At 37.1% G+C, this 17,964-nt stretch overlaps 1 protein-coding gene across 4 annotated transcripts in view; it reads left to right on the forward strand.

The window, feature by feature from the left end:
• Positions 1-17,964, forward strand: part of LOC121314985 (protein CBFA2T1-like) — a 59,843-nt gene that overhangs the window by 12,071 nt on the left and 29,808 nt on the right. The window contains exon 1 of one of the 4 annotated variants that reach the window (XM_041248805.1): positions 16,562-16,669. The exons of 2 other annotated variants lie outside the window; for them this stretch is intronic. The gene's annotated coding sequence lies outside the window, so the exon portion shown is untranslated. One more of the 4 variants, XM_041248804.1, reaches the window with a different exon arrangement.

Consider the following 17,964-nt stretch of genomic DNA (forward strand, 5'->3'; position numbering starts at 1 on the left):
CTACTGCTTGGAGTGCAGATTTACACATGTTTTTCGCATTATTTCGTACCTTTGAGAGAAAGTAATATACTTTTTGGAAAGATTGTTTTCCTTGTTTCCATGACAGCAAACTATGCAGTGACTCTTTTTAATAACACCCCAGTGATAGAACAAATTGCTGTCATTCGATGTGCAAGATTTTCATAATAAGAAATACTGTGAGAACACTTATACCTGTGGAGCATGGCATTACTGCCTGTCTGTGCTTATCTCAAGCCACTGTTTCAGTAGGCTCAGTCAGTGTGTATGGCAATATTGTTTAAACAAAGGAGCGAAATTCAGGGAACATGATACACTTAAATAATGGTTTTACTGTGTTTCTACGAAGAACATGCTCGGTTTGGCAGTTTTGCAAAGATACGATCTTAATTTGCTACTTCCTCTTTGGCAGTATTAAATTATCCACGTAATAATTCACAGCTGCAGAGGGATCTCTCATAAAGGCACAGCTATAATTTTATGTTGGTAAATTTAAGTTAAACATTGCATAAACTACATTTTGTTTTTTGGGTAACTTTTTCAGCACCACTTGGAAACCACTGTTAATTCATTGTGTACCTTAGCAGTACATAGTTAAGGATCACGTGGTCCATATGCATTTGAATATCCAATGGATAAAACACCCTGTATTTATCCAAGTAGCACTACAGCAAGTTCATTGCAGCCAATGGATATCCCTGACAAATGGGATTAAAACTGAGAACTCTGTGTGATGTTTGAAAAATAATGGTCTGCTCTACTAGTTACTTCTACCAGGTGTTTGTCTAATGCATATATAGGATACATATTTAAAGATGAACGGTCCAAACAGGAGCAACATAGAACACGTCGTGTGCCCAAGTCTGAAGACTTTTAGGGCATGTGTGCTGAGATAAAATCATAATCCTAAACTTTTAATGTTCAATCTCTTTGCTATTTGTGGAATCCTTTACCAGTTAGACCTGTCAGAACTGGATTAGGTCTGGATTACAGTAACAGTACAGTTATTTTTTTCTTCTTTAGGAATTTGCTGAACATTCTGCCGTTCAGGTTTCTGAAGACTATTTAGAATTAATATACCAAAGGGAGCAAAGGGGCAGTAGAAAAAAAGGCACTTGTGTTTGACTTTTCAACTGCGTTAAACAGCACATTTCAGAGTGAAGTGGTAAATATAGGTGGACTTGTGGCATTCAAAAGTTGACCTGTTATATAGAATATATAAATACATTAAACAGACAAAGGCAAGCTGACAGGTTGGGGCAGTTGAAGGTTGTACAGGCCCTGTGTTGAAAAAGATCAAACTGGAGTAATATTGGTAATTCAGTAATCCAATAGGGCACGCTGGGTTATTTTATAGAAATTGTTAATGAGGTTGATTATCTAGTGCTAGAAGCAGAAGAAACATGGTACTTCTTTTCATATGTAGATAAAAGGGTGGAGTTTTTCATCCCTAACTGTGATGTGTGCAGGTTTCTTTCTGTTGTTGTCAGGAGAATAGATTGATCTATGGGCTGCAGGCCAAAACAATATTGGTACGAGCCAGAAGAGGACAGAGGAAATTAGCAGAGAATGGGATCTGTATAATAGTGGAAAGGCTTTGAGTTAAATAGGAAAGGCCAGTAGAAAAAAAAGGAAAGAGGAACTCAGGTTTGAATAGAAATAAACGACAGCCAAAATGAGATGATTATTTATTTTATTTTTTATCAAATTTCCTTTGTGGAAAAAAGAAAAGTTTCTGACATGTTCAGACATGTTTAAAATAATTATGAAAACTATTAACATGTTATATCCTCCAGTTCTGTTGCTTCACAAATGTATGGTCTTGTCAGGTCTATGGTACATTAAAATGCATTTCTTTCTTTTTTAAAAACTTATGACTACAAAAAAAAATATAGGTGCAATAGATACAGTTTCAGGGGAAATATCAATCAAGTGTTAGCCTTTGATCGAGATTTATAGCCTTCATTGCCGTCTGTCATTTACCAATTTCCTATTTAATCCCCACTCACACACCCGTTCACTGTCTAGTGTTATTGTTTCTCCTCCTCCTCATTTCAGACGTGCCTTTACATTGGTCTTCTCTGGTGGGGGTAAGTCTCACTTCCCTGACCTTAAGTCAAGCTTCCTCTACCTTCGTTAAAGGGGAGGTTCTCACCACGTGAGTCAGAGGGAACCCCCGGGCCCCACTCTGTCTTTTCGCAGCTCATGCGCTTATCTTACCTCATCACGTAAGGCTCTGCTCTATTTCCATTTTCCTTAAGGTCCCACTGATTTCCTCGCTCCGAGAGGCACCTCTGCCGAGGCAGAGATCTCCTATGCTTTTTCAGATCCTCGGGGCTAGCAGCCTTCGAGACCAAGTCCTCTCCTCTGAGCAGGACGGCGCCTCGGTTGGGGATCTCTTTCTATTCTAATTTTCAATAAAGGCGTCTCAGAGGGCTTTACATAAAATACAGTGTACATAAAATAAACATCACCTGATTTACTGTAAAATATCTCCCTAAATTAAAAAGGAGGGGGTATGGGAGCAATGTAAGGTGTCCTTCCTGTCCGCGGCAGCAGTTGCTTTTTTAACTTGAAAAGATCTCCTCATAATGTCTATGTTACCAGAGTTGGGTAGCTTTAATGGTTTTTACCCCACATGGAACACTGTATATTAAAACAATCCCAGGTCAGTATGATGTGTGAAATCAATTTATTTGAACCTCTTTGTCTCTGTAGGAATTTGGCTGAACGCCAGTTTTTGTTTTGTTTTTGTTTGTTTTATGTGGAATGTTCTTTGTGTTGCAAAACACTCTTAAAGGTGTGGCCATCAGGAGTCTTATTTAGAGCTTTTTTTTTGTTTATTTGTTTCCTTTTTAACACAATTGTACTTGTAGTGTGTTACAATATATTATATGCAATAGAAAGTATTTTTTTAAAAACATTTATTCAGAGGTTGCATTAATGCAAAATAAATCCATTGGACGGAAAAATATTTAGTCTTTTCGTTCGTTTTAAAAAAACAAACATAGCTGATTCTGTTTCATAATTAAACTCAGAAAAAGCTGTTAATTACAAAACAATCTTTGCTTTTACCTTCGTATCTTGCCTGAGCCTAATTCTGATCCCTTTAAATTTTATTTCAAACACAGCTGACGAATTACGTGAATTGTTCATCCCCTATCATACTTGTTATTTTCCCCGCTAGTTTAACAGGGATGTCCTGACAGATGTTTTTAAGAATACAAATGAATACCTATTGCAGAGTGTACACTGATAGCAAGTCAATTGTCAGTCGGAAGTGTTTTTGCTAAGCTGTCAGCATCTTCAGGGGATTTTCATGAAGAAGATCACCCATCTGCTACTATTACAGTGATTTAAGCAGTTGCAAGCAGTAGTAATGCAGACAAACACAAACACAAAATACGTTCTTATAATTTTGAATGGGAGAGGAAGTATCTGTGGCTAGTTTATCGAGTTGGCAAGATGTACTGTGTGTGAAAGAGCTGCTGGGCAAAAAAAGAAAGAAAAAGCATATACAACACAGAGGTACAGATTTTCAGGAATCTTCGCTTAAGACACAGACATGGCGATGCTGTTGCTGTTATTGGATTGCAGAAAAATATGAAAACACACCTAGGTGAAGGCAACAAACGGTGCTTAGAATCCCATCTCGTTGTCATGCGACCGGTCTTCTGTTAGTATATAACAAATTAAAAAGTGTGTCTGTGTTCATATGTATATCCATACACAGACAGAGATTACTTAAACTGCTATATGGCATAGTGTTTAAACATTCATAAAAATGTTAAATGCACATGCCTGGAATTTATTAGCCTTTGTGTTAACAATAGTTTAGTATTTGATGGATTGGACACAAAATTTTGGTTATATGCGTTTCAGGAATGTATGAACAGAAAAGCTTGCGCGACGTCTGTTTATTTTATGATACAAACAGACTGATTTTGTGTGGGTTGTGGAGGGAAATTGGCTGTGGCTTTAGTTAATTCGCTTGGTTAAAACATTTTTTTAAAGAGTGTACAAAAATACTAACATATTTTATTTAGCACACCATTGTAACAAGGGCAGTATATTATTTTAGTGTATATATATATATATATATATATAGATATAGATATAGATATAGATATAGGCAATCTCACAGATATATTTATAAGGAACTTGGTAACTAAAAACTAAATCTAAATGGATAATTCAAATTTACTTTTTTTATCAGTAAAAGATCTGGATCTGGATTTATAACATAGTTTATTATCATGATAATTATAGTAAGTTATAAAATCTGATATTTCCTTTAATCTTATTAAGTGAATATGAGGCACTGCAAATGTTATCCTTCCATGTTTCATATTTCTGTGTCTAATATGTGTAATCTATCTACTGAGATTGCGTTCAGCAAATACAGTAACAAAAAATCCAATAGTGTTTTGTGAATCAGCAGAAATACGGTCACCACAACAGCAATACTGTCGGAACTGCTACTCTCAAGTTTGGAAGACGCATTGTAGATATCCAACAAATGGATGCAGACTGATTACTTTAATCAGTTATGTAACAGCACGTCATAACAACAGCAGACACTGTGCTCTGTTCTCAGGAGGCCTTGAATAAAATTCATGAACAAACAAACAGCACTATAACACATGCATTGTATGTTATTAGATTTCTTTTTTTTTTTTTACTTTCGCTAATACAGTTGTATTAGGACCTAACGGCAACTTAAATACAAATACACACCAATCCTAAAAATGAAATTAAAAGTTATTTGACATGTTTTACATAGGAGGTAGATTCTGGGGCCCTCCCTATTTTGGTCTTACTGGACAGTGCTGCTTTTGACACTGTGAACCAATAATACTCTCCTTGCCCCGCTAGAGAACATGTTTGGCATATCTAGTACAGCCCAAGGCTGGTTTAATTCTTACCTCCACGAGAGAAAGCATTTTGGCTCTGGGTGGTTTCACGTCTGTGTTGGTTTCTTCTGGTGTTCCCCAGGGCTCCATATTGGGACCTATCCAATTTAGCATATATTTGCTTCCGATAGGTCAAATTTTTCTAGTCATGGCGTAAATTTTCATGTTTATGCCGATGAGCCCCAGATTTACTTGCAAACCACGCCTGAGTGACAAGACTGAAGTTATGTTATTAGGTACTCTGCATCAACTGAAACATGACTATTAATGGGGTACTAAAAACAGAGTTTTGTTTTGAGCCTCATGTTCGGAATATTACCAAGTTGTCTTTTTTTCACCTTCGGATAATTGCTCAACTGCGCCCTGTCTTCTCAATGTCTGCTGCAGAAAAAACTCTGCATGCTTTTGTTTCCTCCAGACTTGATTATTGCAATGCCGTACTTGCTGGGGTGTCAAAGAATACTGTTAAAACACTCCAGCATGTGCAAAATTCAGCAGCTGGGGTGTTAACCAGGTCCCGCTCCAGTGAAGATATAACCCCTGAATTAAAATCTATATACTGGTTACCGGTCAAATTCCGTATTGATTATAACATTTTATTGTTGACTTTAAGGCCAATAGGTGAATTTCTTCCCCTTATATCTCTGACCTGCTGTCAAATTACACTCCTGGTCTCGCTCTGCAGTCCACCGATGCTGGTCTTTTAATAGTTCCGTTAACCAAGAGGATAGGTAGGGTGACCAAACTTCCCGGTTTTTCATCAAAGGTCCCGGTGTCCCGACATTTTGCTCAAAATCTTTAAAAAGTCCCGGTTTTCACTCTAAATACCTTTTGCCAAAATAACATGAACGCCTGCTTTTAATTTATGGCACCTGCAGTGAAAACAGAACAAAATAAAAATAATAAGGTACTAGGGTAATCGAGAACATTATTTTTATAAAGTGATTAACCAAGCAATGGTTGCTTATTCCTGAGTGCTCCATGTATTTTCATAAATTCAATATGAATCTACAACTGTGTGTAATACGGTCATTTTGTAGCTGTTCAGTTCTGGCGGGATTTAGCCCAGACAGAGCAGCAAGAGGTTGCAAGCATCCAAATCCACCAGGTTAAGCCACAACAACATCGTCAATAAATAGCCTGACGCAGTAAAAAAAGAAAGGAAAATGCCAAAAGGTAAATGTATTGTAATGGTTTTAAGTATTATTAAAATAGCCTATATTTAAATGGTTTAATTAGTCCAATCAATTTAACAACAGAGCCGTAACTAGGCATTTTAGTGCACGGGGCAGGCAATCATGTTTGCGCTCACCACATCCCCACCCTGCCATTTTTTTCTTTTTGGGTGTTAAAAGTTGGGATGGTATATTTGCTCACATTTCATAGATTTGATTAACTTACTGTTATTTCAGAATCTCTCCTTTAACATGTTTGAAGGGAACAAGACATTACTTAAAATGGAAAGGAACTTGTTAACACGTGTTAACAGCAAGGTTAGATATCCTGCCTCTACGATTATGTTCAATCCACGCATTTTCAGTACCAACCAATGATAATTATTTTATTTTGCGTATGGTCATTTTTTGCTAGTCAGGGCTGTAGTTTAGTTTTTGACTCCTCAGTAAAAGCTAAGGCAGAGATCAACCAATGTGCTTATAATTAGGATGATTAAATTGTGTTCTTTTTTCTGATCAAATTAAAACTTCAGTAAGTGCACACTTTTCTGGAATTTTAGCAGTGTCGCTGTAAACAATAAAAACTACTGTATGGTTATTTTATCAGTCAAAACCCAAGTTTAACAGTCTCAGAGAAAAAAAAAATACTGAGGATCACAAAGTCCTTTTGTTTGGGTTATGTATTGCTTAATTATTCATATGAATCAATTTGTGTTCTCAGTACTAGTAATTGAAACTGGCTGTGATGTTCCAAGAATACACTGAAGGAAATTGTTTAATTTTTTATTGTCCCACTAGAGTGAAAGAGCCTGGGTACTACCTATACATATGGCTCATACAACGAAAGACCTTTGAGTTATTCCGTAGTTTGCTGCTTTACCTCAGGGAACCCTAAGGCTTTCTGTAGTGACACTCGGCCTGCTCTGTTGTTACCATAGAAACCTATAACATAGTTGTGTTTCAGTAGACCTCTAGACTTAAGCATTACGAGAAAAACAAAAGCACAGTTCTGAAACTGTGTAATTTCTACATAATGTTTCTGTCACTTTTGGAAAGTTTTTGAAGGTGGGTAAAATAGAGAATGACAGGTTTCTGTGTTCAGCCTTCCACAAATCAAAATAGATTCTTCTTTAAAAAAAACAAGTTGTTGACGATTATGGCCATCCTCTGGTTGCAGCTTTCTGAATCAAATTTGAATAAAACGGAGCTATGGTACACTACAAAGGGAAAACCTCATATAAAAAGAAGTCTGTGACAAATATCCCAGTGACACTTTACTTACCTGTTATATCATAAATCAGAAGAATCCTGCTTTTTTAAAGATTCCTTTTCCATGTAGCACAAACTTATTTAATTAGTGCTGTTGCTATGCTGAATATAGCTGGCTAGTTAAACAGGTACACATTTTTGGATACTATACATTTGTTCTACAAAGAAATTACTGCCATAATGCCAGCATACTTTAATAAATATTACCTTAAACCTAATGACTGTGAATCTTTAGGTATTTTACAACTACAGTATCACTGTAACATCATTACAGTATCAGCTCCCTCACTGCAGGGGTTTATTTTTTAGTAGCTGTAGTCAGCCATTTGACTGACATCTGCAAGATGTTTTTGAATGGTGGAGCTTCACGAGAGAGAACTGCTGTAAAATATGCACAAGGACAGAAATCAAATCTGCAACAGAAAATAATAGGAAATAAGTAACAATAAATTGTACAGGCAGTTGCATGTCAAAAGTTGCTGATACAGTTGTGTATACAAAACCAATCTTAAACTTTGAAGATTGTAAAATGTTAGTGTTGCATGTGAATAATGTATTTATAATTATGTTGACAACCACCTTTTTTTTTTTTAAAGTGGAAACACTGATATCATATTTTGTCCAAAAAAGAAAAATAGATTGAAGTATTGCCCTAACATCCTTACACCACCGCACAGTAGTCTCCACCTGTCATGTGATTTGTTCACATCACTGTCAGTCCTGCCCTTTTCAAAGGAACGCCCTCCACCTAAACAACAAGATAAAATGGCTGAATGAAAAAACTGCTGAACGGCAACTCTGCGACTTAACAGAAAATTAATTACAAAACATACACAAAAGAAAGAAAAAAACTTGCAGTATGAACGTCAAAAACATGTTCTGTTATTTATTTATGTTGTTTAGTTGTTTACTTATGCTGTATCAGCTATATTTAAACAAAATACTGTAGACATAAATATTTGCGACCAAAATATGTGGCAACACACCCATAAAACTTATTTTGTTTCAGAAATGTGGGCCACCTGTTGCACTGATAGTAGTATATTACTTCATTATATGTACAGCACAAATGTATCCACTATATACCTGAGAGGGTCAGGAATATCCAGTGCCATATATACTATATATATATATATATATATATATATATATATATATATATATATAATATATACTATATAATAATGTTTTATTTTTTTTCTAATGTGGGTGTATGAAAAACTGTAGGAATCTGTTGATACAGAGCAGCTGCTGCGGAAGCAGATATGCCGTTCTGTGGAGCCGCAGTAACGCGGTCAGACTCATACACACCAGCCCTGCTTCCGTGTTTAATTACCTGAAAGGCAAAACATCAGGCGGAGAGTGTGTGAAAATCTAATATCTCTGGGCTCCAGTTTGTTGCTCTGACATCCTGCATGGCCGGCCCTGTCCGTCCACAAATGTCAGGGCTTGTTCCTGACAGCAGGCTATCTCTGCCGAGCCTGGGTTCCTTCCATTCAGGAGGCATTGTGTGGAAGAGGGTTTGGTCAGGAATCCGAGGTTCCTGCCGGTCCTGCACTGTCGCTTGCCTGCCCCTGCTACACTGACAGATTTGCCTGTTTTGTTTTTCTTGTTAGGAACAGTGCAAATCCTAAAGCAGGCCTCAAATTAGCAGTCGTAACGCGTCCAGCAGTTCCTGCCAGAATAGTTTTTTAGTCTGACAGATATGCTTGTTTGTTAGCGCTAATAATAGTCTATGCATTGTTGTATGTGTGTGCCTGACCCTGGGAGTCCTGAGAACTACTGTAGCCCCTGAAAATGGTGGCGAGAGAAAGTGATAATCAGCTTTGACCAACAAAAACAAATGAAACTCAATTGGTTAGTGAGGCATACATACATTAGCTGAGCACGGTTCATATTAATCTATACTTTGTAGTGTTTTGAGATGCTTGCACAAACTGTGCTTCATGAACCAAATAATAACACTATGTAACACAATTGTTGTTCCTGGGTAGTAAGTGTTATTTCCTAATTGCTCATGCCTCAAAAGTATAGAAAATGGCTATTATTCCCCACAAACTTTGCTTTTGTGACCAGGACAGTGATATTTTGAAATATCACTATTTCCAATGGGAAAACGGGCAAATATGTATCTTTTCGTTCACATAAAGTCAGAAAAAAACAACATATGAATCCAAATTAACATGTATTTATACTAAAGTAATACAAAGATGACTACAAAAGATTTAGAAGTGAGTAGTTTTTCGAGATTTACAATTATACTGTAAATTCTGTGTTCATGTGAATTAATTCAATCTACTGTGTGCTTTAAAAAACAAAAAGACGGTTAATTAATTAATAAAACCTAACCATTTGCAAATAAAAGAGAAATCAGAAAAACCTAAGGAAAATGTCACAGACTATCTAGGGCACATACTGCATGGAGTGTTACTTTTGCCAGTGCTGAAACAGAGGTGTTTTTGGGTACTTCTAGAAGGTACAGGAGGGCAGATCAGAAAGTGATGTTTCACTGACTAAATACTGTATGGTATGTGTACACATGCATAGAAGACTGGTTGCTGATTATGAATGTGACTTACCAGCACTTGATAGAATAAATCATGATGAACTGAGGGTGCCAGAGTACTGTGTACTGTGAGCTCCATCTAGTGAGTGCTATAAACCTCTTTATTGTCAAGATGGTGCAGGTGGTGTGCAGATAAAAAAAGGCTCAATTTCATCAGTGTGAATTCAATGTGATTGCTTAACACAAGAACTACAGTAACTCTTATCCTTCAGATGTAAAATTGTTGGAGAATTTGCTGGAAAGTAACCATACAGTGTCAATAAAAATATTTTTGGCCACCATTCAAAAGTCAGGTAAGTGAGCCAAAATTCGTATTCAACTCAACAGTAGAATTATGGTACAGTATAAGATATATAAGCTCGGTCTTTCAAATGTAGAATGTAATGTATTGAAATTATTAAACAGTATTTTTGTTTTGGTTTCTGTGTTTTAAAACGCATTAACAAGAAGGTACAGAATTAAAACAAGGATGGCCTAATGGAAGCAAGTGTGTCTGTGTGTGTCTGTGGAGGAGTGTACTAGTAATTTTTTGCAGGCAGTTATTCGCTGACCTCATTAGCATTTATTGTTGTGAGTGAACCAACAGAAAATGTGAAACTGGTATGTCAGGAATAGCTCCACAGAACAGTTTGGTGCAGGGCGAGCATTAACAGAAAGTTTTCCAGATGGCAGGCAGCACAGAAGCGGTGCTGCTGGTTTTTGTCTCTGCTGCTGGGAGGCAGGAAAGTTCACTGGAGCATACACTATCGCCCTTGAATTTCAACAGAACCAACTCTTCATCAGTCAGCGAAAGGAGATTGGAGTGTGACAAAGCATTTGATCTCAAACACAATACCTGTTCAGTGAAATAAAACACATTACAGTATAAGAGAATATTACAATACAGTACAGGAGTGACTAGCTTCAGCAGTGCACCAGTGCGTAGTACAGTAACTGTACAGACACATGCAAATAACTATACAAATTACAAAGACTTATTGTTAAGTACTGAATGAATTTAGGATTCTGCTGGTATGAAAATAACTGTCTTGCAACAATAGAGCTACAACACATTCTGCTGTACTACTGTTTTATTTTTTATTATAACTATGGCATGCACAGTCTGTGGCTTCTTTTTTGTACATTTTGCTTGAACTAGTAAATGTCCAAGATCTTGTAAATGGTGAACCTATAAATATCGTTAAATATTACCACAATTGTTTGTTTTTATTTTTTTCATTCAAACCAAGAATTTCCAGTCAGCCGCTTATTGCTGTAATAGTAAGTAAAGCACCTGAAGGCACTTCTTCAAACATGTCATAATGTTTATAAACACAACATGGCTCATTGCTGGTATTAAAATAAGCAGGGAATCGTAATTATATTACAACAGTTCAGAAACCAAATGTCCAGCACTGTAGTGAGAAAATCATATTTACAGTCTTCCACTGACACTGTAGTTCAGTCTGCAAATGAAGGTGTTTTGAAAAGACCTGTATCTTATTGCTGGCATTACAATAACAATAAAATATATATATATAGATAGATAGATAGTTATATCTATATCTAATTAGATATATAGATAGATAGATAGATAGATAGATAGATAGATAGATAGATAGATTAAACTGTTTAGTAACAGTCCAACAATGTCATGTGAGAGCAATCCTATTCACAGTATTCCACAAATGAAGTTTAGCGTTTTACTGGCATTATAATAACCAGGATAAAATATGAAACATTTTGATAACAAGGCTTGTTGACTGACTCATTGCTACACATGTTCATTGCTGTGCATCACCCAATTTTAATTTAAATAGTGCTCCTTTTAAAGTAAACGCATAATTAATCCTCCCAATTCTTTCTTTGCTAATTCTGCCTTGTTATTTGCTAAATTTAACGAGGTGTGTCTCCACAGTAAATTATGCAGAATGCCGGTTGCCAAATACACAGTATCTGAATCTCCTAGAAGGCGGCACACATTAATTTATCACGTCTGCACTGATTTAATTGGCAGTTAAACTCTGTTCTGTAATAAAAGTGAGAAATAGACAGGCTCCCTCCGTTGGTTCCAGAAACTGTAACTTAGTCTCTCTCTCTCTTTCTCTCTCTCTCTCTCTCTCTCTCTCTCTCTCTCTGACAAATCGCTCATTGGGTGGGTCTTGCTTACCAGTGGGATGCTTTAGGAAAGCACTAATGGCTTCCAGCTGTGTGGAAAATAAGACTTTTTGGGGTCCGGCGCACAAACACACACAAAAAGTGGAATATTTGAATGTGAAACCAAAGCTAGTTCGTACATTTTGTCCCTATCATTAGGCCATAAAAGATGTTTTTTTCCAATATGCCCCAATTGGAGGCCAGTGGTCCGAGAGAGAAAGGGAAACAAGCAAGCAGAGAAATTAGGACATTAGCAAATCCGCCCCTCCAAGCTGGTGCTCCACTGGCAGGTAGACCCACCACAAGAGAGGGAGGTCATGCTGACCATTCATCAATAGCTCATTGGCTCATCATTGAGTGCCATTCCATTCAGTGTATCAAGTCTTGCACAAAAAAAAGTCAGAATGTGCCCCCATTCAGCTTTGTTAAAGCCAACTCAAGGAGTAAAATGCGCTATTTGAATCTGTTTTGCCCATGTATTTTTCTTCTTTTTATTTCTCTTTCACTCTGTTAATACAGCCCTGACTTAAATGAGGTCCTTTCATTTGGCCGGTTTGAATATATCTTGCTATTAATTTTTTCTCCTTTGCATTGAAAAGAGGTTGGCAGGCAGATGGGGGTAGGAGAAGACTGTTTGGTTTGGTGTATTGCTTTCAAATGGAATCAGTGAGGTTGCAGTTCTTTTAAATTAACTCACTTAATACCCACTGAGTCATGAATTCACATTGTATCACAAAAGAGGAGTGGGGAAAGTTGGAAAGACCCAGAGAAAGGACTTCATTTAGGCACTGAGTACTCGGCTTGCAAGGGCTTAACCGAAATAAACTTTTCTCAAACTTTCAGTTTCGTAATGGTAAGTGAAGAGTTACCATTGTTCAGCTGCTGTGAAGTTCTTTATTATATATATATATGACACACACACACACACACACACGCACACAGAGTAGTTGTTGCGTATAGGAACACCACCTAAGAGAATACCCTTGTGGTGAAACAGATTTATCCCATTGCAAATGCTCCACCTAAAGCGTAAAGGAACAGAAACTTCACTTTTTGGCACCGATAGGAATTCGTTCACAACTGATACAATACTATTTTGTAACCTGATAATCATTATCGGTCTTAAATTAAAATAGTTTATTCAATCTTTTCAAAACTAACTTGTCATTGTGAAAGTGTCTTGAGGAACACTGGTTTATTCACTCTTTCAATTTATCAGTGTTTCGATGTGTATTGTGACTTCCACGAGTGCACCTCATCGCTACGAAAAGGCATGTAAACAAATGGCAAAACGTGCCTTTGTTTCTCTTGCTACAAAAAGGTGGAAATTGTTCGAGCTCTTGAAAAAAAGTCTGAATTGGACACAAGTTGCCAAGCAATTTGAGTTATTTCACCATAGTGTTAAATAATGTTGTGCATGTATTAAATATTGCTCCTGTACATGTATTCATAATTAATCTAGAGCTACTGCTGCATTTTCTAACGTGTGTTGGGGTGCTGTGTTAATTTAGTTTTACAGTTTATTAAAGTTAGTTTGTCTGTTACATTATTATTATAGTTTTTTAACATACACTTGCCTGTTGCTTTTCTCTTACATACTCAGTTAATTTCATATGTTAATGCACTTGTGTCATGACAAGTAATTCATATTTATCTATTGATAAATTGTTCTCTTAGCCGGAGACTACTGTATGTTACAGGCAAACCTAAAAACTGGGCAATTCACGGATTGCCCAACAAAGTCTGAAATTAATATCAAAGATCTTTCATTTTATGTTTTCAGGGGACAGAGACAGCTATGATTGAATAGCTTGTTTGACCCGCCTAATTGAGTAGCGGCATTCAGTCACTCACTCATCTCATTCATAAAAATTACACAGGAAGTTCAGTTTCAGAAAATATGCAGATATTTAAAGATATATTTTTATTGATGACATGACAGTATAAAATATTTAATGAGATATATTATTATTAAAAGCTAGATATGTATTACATACTTACACTCTCAGTCACTCCGCTGAGTACGCTATCCAACTCTTTAGATGACTTGTCAGAAACACTGTCAAACGTGAATCAGCTAATCATTCCACTCAGTATCTGCATCCATCTCTCTGATTGGACAGTTCAGTACAACTCCTTATTATTGGTTGTTATTACATTAGTAATAATTACATTTGTAACTCTTAGACGAGTGAAATGCATAATCAGAAATTTGTAATGCTTCTGTGTACACTACCTTCTTAAAGTAGTAGCACATACAATATATAACATACAATAAGAGGTCATTTTCAGATTGTATTTCTATTCATGATTCTCAATGCAATAAGCATATGTTCTTCTCTTTATGTGTGGGTCTTTATAATATTAAAACTTTTACTACTGTATATAAATGTATTTTTTTTCTTTAATTCCCACCAGTGTTACTGTATCATCCGATCTATGAAAACATGCAAACTGTAAAAGTTTAATTGTGAAAATGCATACATTTTAAAATTACCAATTTTAGTGGAAATTGCACTGACCACTTGGTGTGTGGGTAGTTATAGTAAATGGTGCAACTGCTTTTTACGAACCGTTCTTATGGACCACTTATATGTTTTGTAGGTCTTAAAAGACCTAAAATGGGAGCCCCACTTCTATTGAGTGAATTGGTTTCCTCTGTAAGCATGTGATTGCTGCTGTTTGTCAGGAGATAGAGCACAATCATTGCTATTCCAGACCTCTTACAGCTCTTCTGACAATAGTGGCATTTTAAGAGCTTCATTGCATTAGGTGAGGCTCGCAGGCTGCATCACAGCTGAAGTGTTTACTAACTGACACTATTTGTCAAGGAGCCACAGGCCCATCTGTTAGCCAAGAGAGGGCACATTCTTAGAGAGAAAAAAAGAAAATTGGTCAGTTTTTCCTGTGTTGCCCACATGGGTTTCATCAGAGGTTTAAGGCAGCAACCAGGAGAAATGCATTCAAGCTGACAAGGGCTGAAAATCCAGACATATGTTAATCAGATGCAGTGAAGACAGTGAGAGAAGAAATGCAGCTGAGGGTGGGGGTAGGACAGGAGGGGTTGGTTGTTTTAAAAGGCTAATTGCATTTTTGTCCTTATTTTGGTCCCATATCTTTTGTGATTGAACAGGCCATAGAACTAAATAATTACTAAAAAAAAAAAAAAAAAAAATGTTCTTAGCCGACGTGGATTGTTTATTTTTAATTTGGGTTTGTACTTCTTGGATTTGAATAAATGTTGTTGTAATTCAGTAACTATAGGCAGATTATCTTCGGTTTTGTTATTTGAATTAAAATGTAAAAAAACAAATTAAAAAAGGCAAGACCCATAGTAATATGAGATTAATTTTGTTCTAAATATTGAGTCATTGGTAAAACATGTTCACACATGGGCAACTACTTAACAGTAAGTCAACAGTTGCATTTGCAATCAATACTGTGAACTGACAGTAGATAAAATATATGTTGTAGTGAAAGTTCAAATGGAAAATAGACGAGGAGCACATCTTAAAGGGGACTGTATGCAAAGGTGGGATGTTTCGAGAAATGCTTCTGTGATCTGCATTCCTCCGTCTCTCCCCCTCTTCCACTTGTTCTGCCTGAAGAGATGGGCTCGGTTCAAGGCCACATGTGCTTCTGTCATCGTTCACATTTCTGCTCCAATTGCAGTACGGAGTGTCACCTCTCCATCTGTCTTTGCCTAGCAAAAACGCACAGGCCCTGCTTCTTGCCTCCAGCTAGGCTGCCACCGCCAGTCTTGATGGCCCCTCGTGTCTTCAGCACTCATTTTAAAGTACTGGGCAGAAAGCTAGGGCTGTTCTTTACTGCTGTTTGCCTCAACTGGTTTAAACTTTCCGACTGCGCCGACTTAAAAGGTCTATGAAGTAAAGAGTTTAGTGGTTCTGCAGAAATAATTTTTGTGTATGCAGCAAGTGTGACAAATTGTTTCAACTCAACTGTAATAGTTTGCCATATGGTTTGCCAAGTTACTGCATAATTCATGGTTTGTAATTATATTTTATAATTAAGTTAAACCATGGTGATTATACCTCATACTCATTCATTTGTCTGCATGTCCATTAGCAGCAATGACTGTATAGTACAGTACTGGGGTTGCAGTAAAGTTGTCCTTTGCCATTCCATTATAGAAATAGTGATACTTTAAAATTAAAAATGACAACAGTAGTGGCATGTGCACTGCACCTTAATCACCAGATCTGACCCTGTTAAAATGAGCAGGCACGAAAGTATAGGCATCTTCTCGGGCTCGGGTCTTATTGGAACCTGACTAAATCCTTGCAACTTGAGGAAGCAGTGCAAACAAGAAAGAACTCTGCTTCTGTGTTGTGTTAGCGGCCTGCTCTGGCTGCTGGATAGTGTTAGCAGTTTATGTGAGGGTTGAACGTGGTCATGTGGCTGATACAAACACCCAGTCTCTAGATAACAGGCTGGAAGAAAGCTTGCAGCTGGCTTCTTGTGTGGATTACTGGGGGAGGACAGGCTGAAGAGACTGCACAGTCTGTATACCTCGCAGATGGTGTTTTGAAACAGTATCTTCTGGCTTGACTTGCTGCTCCGCTTGTGCGTAGGTACTGCTGCCAGTTGTTTTTCTTTGAGGGTGGGGGTGTTGTGGGGGTGTTGTGTGGGTCCCACTCCACCAATACCATGGTTTTTCATCTTTGGATGCCGTTGTGACAGGAGCATTTTGGTCAAAAAGCAAGGATGCTAAAAGGATTGAGGAAAAGGCTACAGACGTGCAAATCAAATGTGCATAAAATATCAACGCAGGGGCTGGAAAAGTTCAAAGTGACTCTTCTGGGCACATAATGTTTTACAAATGCCATAAGAGTCTAAGGTCACGCAGGATTATTTTAGGGGAACGGGGACCATAACAGAAAGTGCTATTAAGGTATTGTATCTCTTGGTTTCACTCTTTTCAGAAATGTAATACAGTGTTTTGTTTTAATAAGTATGTAGAGTAGATGTTGTACTGCATTTCTGGTTTAATTTTGTGCTGTGTTGTAATTAAGTCTGCAAAGCTGTTTGAGGAGGAACTATTCTGTTTACTTTCTTTGTCAAGATTTTTGTTCTTTAAAATCTTCCAAAACGAGTTTCTAATAGAATGTGTTTGCAAATGTTGTGCTGACTCTATCCAGAGACACTGCAAGTAGAGTTTTGTTACAATTTTAAGATTACATGTTTCCAGACAGTATTGTTAATGTAATGTGTGATGAATGATATACAGTAAGAGTGATGCCGATGTTTTGGGTTTTTTGTGTGTGTGTGTGTGTGTGTGTGTGTGTGTGTTTTTAAGTATTTCTGATACAAGCATGTTGTTTTGGTGCCTTATGGTACCATGTGGATGATCCCAAAAATGTGCACACAAATTGTGCTTTGAAATAGATAGTCCTGTAAAGGGTGACGTCTTCTATCTGCTATCAGTGTTCGGTGTTAGAGACCCTTGCACTGTAGTATTGAGAATGCACCTAGCAGCTGTGACCATGAGCATGTGCCAGCATGGAGATACTTGAGCAGATCTGACACTCGGCTATTTCTGACACTCATCTGCACTTTTTTTTTTTTAACTATCCTTTAGGACGAACTGCCTGACAATCTGTTCAACCCTCATATATTGTTAAAAAGGAAAACTTGGCCATCTGTAGGTGGATTATGGTTAGCATGTGCTTGAGGAGAAATATCTCTACCTGTCTACCTGATTTGATTACTGGCAATGTACATTTAAAAATAAGCTTATTTCTTAAACCACAGAGAGTGTTCATTTTCAATTAAAACCTCAACAAAATGCTTTCTTATTTTCTATAAACCCGCTGCAAATAATGGAATTATCCTTCCTTAAAAAGAGAAATTGCATGATGTCACTTTT

This window comes from Polyodon spathula, chromosome 4, assembly GCF_017654505.1.
Source record: "Polyodon spathula isolate WHYD16114869_AA chromosome 4, ASM1765450v1, whole genome shotgun sequence".
NCBI lineage: Eukaryota > Metazoa > Chordata > Actinopteri > Acipenseriformes > Polyodontidae > Polyodon > Polyodon spathula.